Here is a 12,046-nt window from a genome sequence, read left to right on the forward strand (position 1 = left end):
AGCATGCGCAGTGCAGCAATGAAGCTAGGCAGAGTACACCTCGTTGCACGGTGCGTGCCCATGTAGTACAAGGCAGTGGCGCATCCGAGAAGCCAGGAAGATGTCAGTCAAGCATGAAAAGGTGGGTTTGGAGTCAGGACTCTGTAACTCTTCAGGATAGCGGCACCGCCCCATGACCCTTTAATGAGTAATTAGCATACAGCGTGCACCATTTTAAAAGTTGATTTTATAGATTTTGCTGCATCTGAAAAAACATACAAGGGAATGTTTGGAAATATTGTCAGGTCATGTATTACCGCATGGTGGCGGTTTAAGGGGTTAAAACTACCTGACAGGTTCCCATTAAATATACAATGAGTTGCAACAATTCAATCTATCCCAATAAATTTGTTATTATAAATATATCCTATATAATTACAGCACCAATACCATGCTCAGTACATAAATATAGCACCAGAACCAAGCTCGGTGCATATATACAGTACCAGAACCAAGTTCATTACATATATACAGCACCAGAAGAAAGCTCAGTACATATATACAGCACTATAACCACGCTCAGTACATTAATACAGGACCAGAACAAATGTAATTTTTTTAAATTAAATTAATGTGTTTATCGTGTTTATGCAACTTTTAAAACCACTTCTATTAGAATTATGTTTTATTTTTTAAGATACAGCTGTCATGTATCCTGTATATCCAGCAGCCATATCGTCATGTCTGAGCTGTGTCTGTTAGTTCAGCTGATCTGACGGCTTTGCTGAGAGCTGGTCGTGCGTGTTCATAAGTTATATGTGATCATTATTAGCTGTATGCTGTGTGTCAGAGACATGCAGGAGCAGCTTTCAGCTGAGCCGTCAGTTCAGCTGGATTGATGGATGCGGCTCAGATAGGATGATACAGCTACTATATATACATGGAAGCTGTATCTTAAAAAGTAAAAACACATTTTAATAAAAGAGGTTTTAAAAGTTGCATAGAAACACTAAATACAGGCTCTAAGTTGGTAAAAAAAAAAAAATCTTCTTACGCAGCAGACAGCAGAAAAGTTTGCAAGTTACCTCCATTCACATCCAGAGCTGCACATCACTCTCAGCCGAAGTCTGTATTGGTGATCGACATCCAGTGATCGGCACTAGAAAACAACACCAAGCGTGAACAGAAGCGAGGAAAATATAATCAGCTGCTGCCGCTGGTGTGATTCCACTACCACGTAGCCAGGGCAGCTTCAGCTCCCCTCGCTCGCCGGAGTGGAAGCAAGGTTCCAGGACAGCTTCTGATGGGCTAATTTAGCTGGTGACGTCTATTGCTGCAGTCCACCAGTCTCTGCACTCGCGCCTGCTGTTAGCAGCTCCGCTATAAGAAGAGACTTCCTCCAACAGCTAGCTCCGGTATGAAAATTAGTTATGTCTCATGTGTAGAAATATGCATGAAACTGATTTAAAGCGTACCAGAGCCTTTACTTCTGATCACAACATTGTACTTGTAAGACAAGATACCTGGGATGTCAGTGACAAGTAATACATGTATTAAGCTAAAAAACTATTCTGTTATGTTGGGATCGTAGTAAGGCTAAAATGGTTATGACAGATGATGTCTGTCGACAGACGATTGACTTAAATGGGTTCCATCGTGTTTCCATCGGGGTGTCTGTGGTTTTACCGGAAACAATAGCGCAGCATTTCCCCAGGCAGAGTCCTCAGGTCCAGGGAAATCTCCTGACGTCACTGTCTATATACGGACAGTGATGTCAGGGGCATCCCCAGAGTCAGAATCCCTGGCCAGATTATGAAAGCATATATTGTGGATTGTTTCATATTGAATATTCAGCATGTATCAACAGTTATTTCTTTGTGTAGTGGCCTGTATTTTTTGCCTTGCCTTATGCTCACACTGTCCATTTTTTTTTGGTTTGTTTTTAATGGGTGCTTTTAGATATTTGTACAATAGAGTGTCATTGTAATAAAGGTTATACTGATTATAATATATTGATTTATTTATTACTGATGTACTATTTTTGAAATCCAAAGAAATCCCAAATATTACTAGACTGTCCTAGAATCATAAAAATGAAAAAATGTTAGGTAGCGTGTCAATGATAGGGATTACCAAATAATATATGTAATAAACATGATTACTGTAGATGGTTCGTTGATTCAGGGATTTTTTTTCTGCTTGCCATATTGGAGCCTGGAAGGAATTTTTCCCTAAAATGTGAAAAATTGCCTTTTGCCACATGGGGATTTTGCATTCCTCTGGATCAACATTGCAGAATAATAGGCTGAAACTGGATGAACATATGTCTTTTTTCAGCTTTGTTGACCACAGGCACGCTATACTCACTGGCAGCCACGACCGAGGGACACTGAAGGCTTGCTGACATCTCCCTCCCAGGAGACGCCAGCACACGTGGCTGCACTCTGCTTCTCCTTCCCCTAGGGTGCGTGTGCGCGCCTGTCAACAGCCTTAAAGGGCCAGGGTGTGCACCAATAAAGTGTGCCAAACCTATCCCCTTATGTTCTGGACTATATAAAGGGATCTGGCCTTCCACACCTTGCCTGAGCATTGTTGTCCTATTCCAATGTTAGTCTAAATAAATGGTCCCTTAATTGTATCCTGCTCCCAGTGTTCCCGTATCCTGCTACCTGTATCCTGTATCCCCTAACTGTGTTTGTTCCTGAGCTGAAATCTAGTGTTGGAGTTGTGTTGTTCCATCTGTCCCATCCCGTGTCATATGCCACATCCCGTGTCATCTGCCACATCCAGTGTTTTCTACCACACCAAGCTCACTCGGCCACCGGGTGCTGATGCTGCCGTCGTTAAGGCATCACTGTCCATATATGGACAGTGATGTAAGAAGGAGAGGAGTCCCAGGCAGAGCGCTAGCGGCTCTGCTCCGGGACTCCGTCTCTGGGAAAGCCCCTGACATCGCTGTCCATGTATGGACAGTGATGTCAGGACCAGAGCAGTGTCCCAGCCTGGCGTAGCTAGCAACTGTGACTGGGCCCCTAAGCCCGTTGCCACACAGCACTGACCGCGCTGGTCCCGCTTCCAACTCAGCCTGCGTCCGTAGGACGCAGTTTCAGTTGGGTTGAATACTGGAGCCTCACTCCAGCATTCACTGTGCCGTGAGCAGCTCGGCGCAGGCAGGCGCGATGTAGTAACGTCATCACGCCTGACTGCGACGAGTCACTCACAGGACAGAGCAGAGGAGGAAAAGGTTCCTCCACATGTCGTGGGAATGGGGGTAGGTAAGTAATTATGTTATTATTTTTCTATTAGGTACATGTGGGGGCATTATACTAGGTATGGGAGGGGGGTCATATTGTAGCTTCTGAGGGGGCATTATACTGTATGGGACAGCTATGGGGGCATTATACTGCATGGGGCATTATACTGTATGTGGCAGCTATGGAGGGCATTATACTGTATGGGACAGCTATGGAGGGTATTATACTGTATGGGGGCATTATACTGTATGGGGCAGCTATGGGGGGGCATTATACTGTATGGGGTAGCTATGGGGGGCATTGTACTGTATGGTGCAGCTATGGGGGACATTATACAGTATGGGGGTATTATACTGTATGGGGCAGGTATGGGCGCATTATACTGTATGGGGGCATTATACTGTATGGGGCCCCTATGGGGGGGCAGTATACTATATGGGGCATTATACTGTATGGGGCAGCTATGGGGGCATTATACTATATGTAACAGCTATGGGGGGCATTATACTGTGTGGGCAGCTATGGGGGCCATTATACTGTAGGGGGCATTATACTGTGTGTGGCTGCTATAGGGGCATTATACTGTGGGGGCAGCTATGGGGCAATATACTGTGTGGGGCAGCTATGGGGCAATATACTGTGGGGGCAGCTATGGGGGGGCATTATACTGTATGTGGCAGCTATGGGGAGCATTATACTATATGGGGGCATTATACTATATGGGGCAGCTATGGGGGGCATTATACTATATGGGGCATTATACTGTATGGGGCATCTATGGGGGCATTATACTGTATTGGGCAGATATGGGGGGCATTATACTATATGGGGCAGCTATGGGGGGCATTATACTGTGGGGCAGCTATGGAGGGCATTATACTGTATGGGGCAGCTATGGGGGGCATTATACTGTGGGGCAGCTATGGAGGGCATTATACTGTGGGGGCAGCTATAGGGGCATTATACTGTGTGGGGGCATTATACTGTGTGTGGCTACTATGGTGGCGTTATACTGTGGGGGGGCAGTAATGGGGGCATTATACCATGGGGCAGCTACGGGGGGTATTATACTGTGTGGGGCAGCTACGGGGAGCATTATACTGTGGTGGTAAGCTATGGGGGCATTATATTGTGGGGGCATTCATGGAGTCTGTCGGGCAAGGCAGCTAGGTATAGGCATAAACAGGGGTCTGGTCAGGGGCGTAGCTAAAGGCTCATGGTCCCTGATGCAAAAATTCTTACTGGGCGCCCCCCCCCCCCCCCCGCAAACTTCTCATGGCCGACGGTCCGCAACTTTCAGCTGCATCGCTGGGTCTCCTAAGTGACCCAACAATGCAGCACTAGAAGCCGGGGGCGTCACTAAGGCTGGGTTCACACACCCTATTTACGGACGTAATTCGGGCGTTTTAGCATTGAATTACGTACGAAAATGCGGCTCAAAAGCGTTGGCAAACATCTGCCCATTCATTTGAATGGGTCTTACGATGTTCTGTGCCGACGGTCATTTTTTTTACGCGCCGCTGTCAAAAGGCGGCGCGTAAAAAAGACGCCCGCGTCAAAGAAGTGCCTGTCACTTCTTCAGACGTAAATGGAGCCGTTTTCCATGGACTCCATAGAAAAACAGCTCCAATTATGTCCGTAATGGACGCAGCAAAAGACGCCTGCACATGCCATTATGGCTGCAATTACGGTGCTGTTTTCTCCTGAAAACAGCACTGTAATTTCAGCCGTAATGGACGCTGTCGTGTGAACATACCCTCAGGGCTTAAAATGTCAGGGAAATAGCCCCAATACATATGTATCCGCCCAACAAAAAATGTGTGTATAGGAGACAGCATAGCATATCTATAGCACTACGACCCTATAAACTATGGATAGGATTAGATACAGTGGCTCAGCAGACAGTATCACACATGATAGGATTAGATACAGTGGCCCAGCAGACAGTATCACACATGATAGGATTAGATGCAGTGGCTCAGCAGACAGTACCACACATGATAGGATTAGATACAGTGGCTCAGCAGACAGTACCACACATGATAGGATTAGATACAGTGGCTCAGAAGGCAGTATCACACATGATAGGATTAGATACAGTGGCTCAGCAGACAATATCACACATGATCGGATTAGATATAGGGCCCAGCAGACAGTATCACACAAGATACGATTAGATACAGGGCCCAGCAGACAGTATCACACATGATTGGATTAGATACACAGCTCAGCAGACAGTATCACACATGATACATGATTGGATTAGATACAGGGCCCAGCTTGCTGACATTGCGTCTCCAGCGCTGGACCCAGGATAGGTAAGAATAATAATTTAGCTTCTTTATGTGTTACTGATTATTTTTGTGTGTTTGTGTTTTTTTACAGGTTCGGTTGTTGGACTTCGGATTCGAGGACTTCAATGACGGCGTTTTTTTTATTCTCAATAAAATGCTTAATGAGGGTTGTGTTTTTTTATTTCAATAAAATATTTTTTCTATGTGCTTGTATCTTTTTAAACTTTATTATCACCGCCTTAGTAATGGCCGCTGGCTGATTGACAACCTCCATTACTAAGGCGGGGCTTAATGTTAGCAGGCAGAGGCTAACACTAACCCCCATTATTACCTCGGTACCCACCGCCACCAGGAGTACTGGGAAGAGCCGGGTACGAACCAGTACCCGACCATCTGTAGTGACGGGCAGGCACCAGGGTGGCCGCAGGCTGGTAGTATTAGGCTGGGGAAGGCCAAAAACAGTGGCCCTTCCCACCCTTGTAATGCTGCCTGCTGCTGCTGTGTTGCATCTGGCTGGTTATGAAAATTGGGGGGGACCCCACATAGTTCTTTCCAATTATTATTTATTATTTTTTTTTAAATGACGTGGGGTCCCCCCGATTTTTCATAACCAGCCAGATACAATAAAGCAGCAGCAGCCAAGCATTACCAGGGTGGGAAGGGCCACTGTTTTTGGCCTTTCCCCTCCTGATAATACCAGCCTGCGGCCACCCTTGTGGCCGACCATCACTACAGATGGTCAGGTACTGGATCGTACCCGGCTCTTCCCAGCACCCCTGGTGGCGGTGAGTACCGGGGTAATAATGGGGGTTAGTGTTCGCCTCTGCATCGGCTAACACTAAGCCCCGCCTTAGCAATGGATGCTGTCAATCAGCCGGCGGCCATTACTAAGGCGGTAGTAATATAGTTTAAAAAAAAACACAAAGACATAGAAAAAATATTTTATTGAAATAAAAAAAAAACACAACCCTCATTAACCATTTTATTGATAATAAAAAAAAAGCTGTCATCGAAGTAGTCCTGGAATCCGCCGTAGTCCAACGACCGAACCTGTAAGAAAACACACAAAAAATGATTAGTAACACATGTGTTAGGCTTAGATACAGGGCCCATGTGTGATACTGTCTGTGGGACCCTGTATCTAAGCCTACCACAAAGTAGGCTTAGATACAGGGTCCAGCAGACAGTAATCTTATACAGTATAAGATTACTGTGTGCTGGGGCCCTGTATCTAAACCTACAGTGTGGTAGGCTTATATACAGGGCCCATCAGACAGGATCACACATGGGCCATGTATCTAAGCCTACCATGTGATTGGCTTAGATACAGGGCCCAGCAGACAGGATCACACATGGGCCATGTATCTAAGCCTACCATGTGATTGGCTTAGATACAGGGCCCAGCAGACAGGATCACACACTGTGATCCTGTCTCATGGGCCCCCTAAGCCTGCTACATCGTAGGCTTAGGGGTTGTACAGTCCCTAAACATTGATGGCCTATCCTCAGGATAGGCCATCAATAGCTGATGCGTCTCTCGGGACCCGCAAATCAGCTGTTTTGAAGGGGCCGCAGCACTCGTACGAGAGCTGCTGCCCCTTCATTTCACTACTCGCCCACACTGTGAATCGCCGACACGGATTCACAGTGTGACCGGAATGAAGTGACAGGAATGAAGGGGAGCAGCTCTCGTACGAGTGCTGCGGCCACTTCAAAACAGCTGATTGGCGGGTCCCGGGAGTCGGACCCCGCCAGTCAGGGCTAACCTTACCTTCCTCTTCGGCCGCGGCGGGAGTTCTGTCGTCTCGATGCTGTGCGCGGCGCACAGCGCTTGACGTCAGGACCTCCGCTGCGATCCGGAACCAGGAAGGTAAGTAAAGTATGTTACTATAGTAACAGGGGCCCACGGCCCGAGTTACTATAGTAACGTTTTATTGATGTGGTGCGGGGGGCCTTGGGCCCCCCTGGCTTCGGGGCCCGGTCGCAATTGCGACCGCTGCGACCCCTATAGCTACGCCAGTGGGTCTGGTGGTGTTGGGGAGAGGTAGGGGAGGCCTCAGCTGAATTCTTGCACCAGGGCCCATGAGCCTTTAGCTACGCCACTCACAGGCAGAGTACTAGTAGTGCTCTGTCCCGGACTATGGCTCTGGGGTTGCCCCTGACAACACTGTCCATAAATAGACAGTGACGTCAGGGGCTGTGTGGCACTACCTGGGAGGAAGGGGTAGCAGGCACTACCTGGGAGTGGGGCTGTGTGGGCACGATCTACAGAGGGCACTAAATTTAAGGGGGTACAAACTGGGGGCCTAACTTCTATATGGGGGCACAAAGTTAAGATTTTTGGCATTTTACTGCCGCCGTGAGTTCCCACGCAAAGGGGCCCACTAAGTCTGTGTCGCCCAAGGGCCCACATAAACCCTTGAGCCGGCCCTGGCTCCACCTCAGGATAATCGCTGGTGTTGATGCCTACTTTTCTAGTATAGCCTTATTTGCATATTCAGAATAAAGCTCATACATTTTAAAATAATAAACTTTTTGGGACAATTTTCACTATCATTATCAGTGTGACAGCGCCTATTATATTAGCTAGGAGATTGGGTATTACTAAACTAGTGACATATGCTCTTTAACCCCTTCGCGCTCCACGACGTACTATTCCGTCGTGCTGAGTGCATCGTTCTCGCTCAGTGACGGAATAGTACGTTGCGGGAGGTACGGCCATTTCGGCTGTCCTCCCGACACATACAGGAGGTGTGACAGCTACTGTCTCAGTAGAGCAGTTGCCGCAGCTCCTTCAGCGGGGACCGATCGCGGTGTCCCCGTTGATTAACCCCTTAGAAGCCGCGTTCAATAGCGATCGCAGCTTCTTAGGGGTTAAACCACCATCGACGGCCCGCTACATGATAGCGGGCGGCTATGGTTGCTATGGCAACTGGAGGCCTAATAATGGCGTCCGGCTATGCCATCTACGGAAGCCTAGTGGGTCCTGACAAAGTCAGGACCCACTATGCTTGCTGTCAGCGTGTAGCTGACAGCTCTAACACACTGCAGTACGCATGTAGTACAGTGTATTAGAATAGTGATTAGGGCCTCCTGTCCTCAAATGCCCTAGTGGAACAAAGTAATAAAGTTAAAAAAAATAGTTGTGTCAAAATAAACAAATAAACGTTTTAAAAGTAAAAATCACCCTTTTTCCCTGATTAATAAAAAAAAATAATAAACAAATAAACTATAAATAATTGGTATCGTCGCGTCCATAACGGCCTGAACTACGAAAGTATTTTGTTATTTATCCCGCACGGTGAACGTCATAAAAGAAAATAATAATAAGCCATACCAGAATCACAATTGTTTGGTCACTTCACCTCACAAAAAATGGAATAAAAAGAGATCAACAAGTCGCATGTACCTAAAAATGGTACAGATCGAAACTACAGTTGGTTACGCAAAAAACAAGTCCTCACACGGCTTTCTTGATGGGAAAATAAAATAGTTCTGGCTCTTAGAATAAGGCAACACAAAAAGTGAATGATTTTTTATAAAAAGTATTTTATTGTGCAAACGCCATAAGACATAAAAAAAACTATAAACATATGGTATCGCCCCGCTGAATGAAGTGAAAATATCATTTATAGCGCACGGTGAAGCTGTAAAAAAATATAATAAAAAACAATAGTAGAATTGCTGTTTTCTAGTCACCACGCCTCTTAAAAATAGAATAAAAACTGATCAAATAGTCGCATGCACCCCATAGGGTCACTTTTATGGGGTTTCCCCTGTACTTGTACCTCAGAAGCTCTACAAATGCGACATGGTGCCCAGAAACCAATCCAGCAAAATCTACATGCCAAATAGCGCTCCTGCCTTTCTGAGCTCTGCCGTGTGTCCAACCAGCAGTTTATGACCACATGTGGGGTATTGCCGTAATCAGGAGAAATTGCTTTACAAATGTTGGGGTGCTTTTTCTCCTTTATTTCTTGTCAAAATTAAAAATCCGTACCTTTTATTGAAAAAATTTGATTTGCAATTGCACAGCCTAATTCCACAAAATGCAGCAAAAAAATCAGTGGGATCGAAATGCCCACTATACCCCTCGATAAGTTCCTTGACGGGTGTAGTTTGCCAAATAGGGTCACTTTTGGGGGGTTTCCACTGTTTTGGCACCACAAGACCTTCAAACCAGACATCGCGCCTAATAAAAAGAAGGCCTCAAAATCCACTAGGCGCTCCTTTGCTCCGGAGGCCTGTGCGTCCATTAGCGCACTAGGGTGACATGTGGGATATTTCTCAAAACTGCAAAATCTGGGCAATAAGTATTGAGTTGCGTTTCTCTGGTAAAACCTTCTGTGTTACAGGAAAAAAATTCAATAAAAAGGATTTTCTGCCAAAAAAATTGAATTTGTAAACTTCACCTCCACTTTGCTTTAAATTCCTGTGAAACACCTAAAGGGTTAATACATTTTCTAAATGCTGTTTTGAATACTTTGAGGGGTCTAGTTTCTAAAATGGGGTGTTTCATAGGGGTTTCTAATATATAGGCCCTTCAAAGCCACTTAACTGAACTGGTACCTTAAAAAAAATAGAGGCTTTTGAAATGTTATTCAAAATATGAGAAATTGCTGCTTATGTTCTACGCCTTGTAACGTCCTAGAAAAAAAGAATGTTCAAATAATGATGCCAACATATAGTAGACATATGGGAAATGCGAACTAGTAACTATTTTGGGTGGTATAACCATATGTCTTACAAGCAGATGCATTTAAATTCAGAAAAATTCTATTTTTTTAAATTTTCACTACATTTTGCTATTTTTCACAAATAAACACTGAATATATCGACCAAATTTTACAACTAACATAATGCCCAATGTGTCATGAGAAAACAGTCTCAGAATCGCTTGGATAGGTTTAAGCATTCCGAAGTTATTACCACATAAATTGAAATATGTCCGATTTGAAAAATGGGCTCTGAGCCTTAAGGCCAAAACAAGGATGCGTCCTTAAGTGGTTAAGTATTACCTCATCTACATTGGGTCAATGACTGTGAGTCTTAATTGCTTTACATGGTGACCTGCAGTCATGAAATGGCCTGGGATAGGTAATTCTGTGTAGTTATTTTTAAAAGAGGACTCGTGTTGGGATATACAGTCTTTGGCCCATTGTGTAGTTTCAGCAACGTAGCCCAACCCACAGGGACATTTTATTAGGTACACCACAAAATCCGTATCGGAGTTGGTGGCCCTGTATTTGAAAGTTGCTTTTTTTCACTCAACGATGTTTGGACGTGTGCAAGTTGTCCCCTATTTTACATTCTCACATTGGGCATAGTTAAGACAAGGAAAACACCCTGGATATTGGCTCCCTGTAATGGTTAACTGGGTACTGGTATTGGCAGATCCAATGTCAGAATGAACTAGCACATATCATGTAAGTTTTTACCCCTCCTTAAAGACATCATGAGTGTTTTCGTGAATACTTAGGGGAGGCCAAATTGTAAAATGTGCCAATGCTAGTTAGTAACTTTACCCGATAAGAATCAGGTGAGTTTGTGGAAAACAAGGTGATTCTAATAAGGTCTTTTCTTTAAGGGCGTTGTTGCTGTAGTAATTGACTCTGGCACAGGTTATTGGTTTCAGTGAAATGCTTACTAAGTGTTTTCACAGGGAAGCCTCTGGCTTTACATTTTTGGGCCATCTCGTGTTTAGTTTGACTTCACATGTGAAGGGATCAGTTTAGGAATCTTTTGACACTAACAAACTGTGAGAATGGGAGCCAGTCTAGCAAGGAGGATGACAGCTGGAAAAATGTAAAAGACGGGTTTGTATGTTATCAACTGCCTCAATGAGGACATCTAAAAAGTGTATGCTGTGTTGATCAACTTTAAAGGAGAAAGAGATGGCTGGCAAGGCTAAGTTGATATCATGATGGAAATTATGTAAAAGCTCAATTGGGCCCTTCCAGATCATGAAGATGTCGTCGATGTATCAGGCATACATCTGTACCTGGGTAAACAAATCGTGGTTTATAATGAATTTAGATTCAAACATGCTTATGAAAATTGCAGCATATGTAGTGGTCACATTGCAGTCCATTGTGGTACCAGATGGAGCAATACCTCTGTAATACAGCATCCGAATTAATATGGTATAAATATTTTTTTCTCTATGAATCGGACAGGAAAAACCTACAAAGGTACAGTATGGCCCCATAATCTTCTATTCGTGCCATATTACATCCATGTACAACTCGAAGCTTGCATGCAGATCTGGGTTTATAAACACACTGAGTTTACAGTTTTCAAAACGGATGTTTTCCTAACATGTGGTGCACTAGCACAGTAGGCCTGTACCTCAACAGTATACATTTTTTACAATGAAAGTCAAGGGCAGCCTTTTTATTACTAAACAGCTGGGTTTACATGTATGTATATTATTCAAGGAGTAAAAACTCCAACAACAATGTCGAATGCCACAACTGTATGCCCTAAACTTGCTGTGAATTGGGCCTTAGACATAAAGGG

This window comes from Rhinoderma darwinii, chromosome 11, assembly GCF_050947455.1.
Source record: "Rhinoderma darwinii isolate aRhiDar2 chromosome 11, aRhiDar2.hap1, whole genome shotgun sequence".
In the NCBI taxonomy this organism is placed as follows: Eukaryota; Metazoa; Chordata; class Amphibia; order Anura; family Rhinodermatidae; genus Rhinoderma; species Rhinoderma darwinii.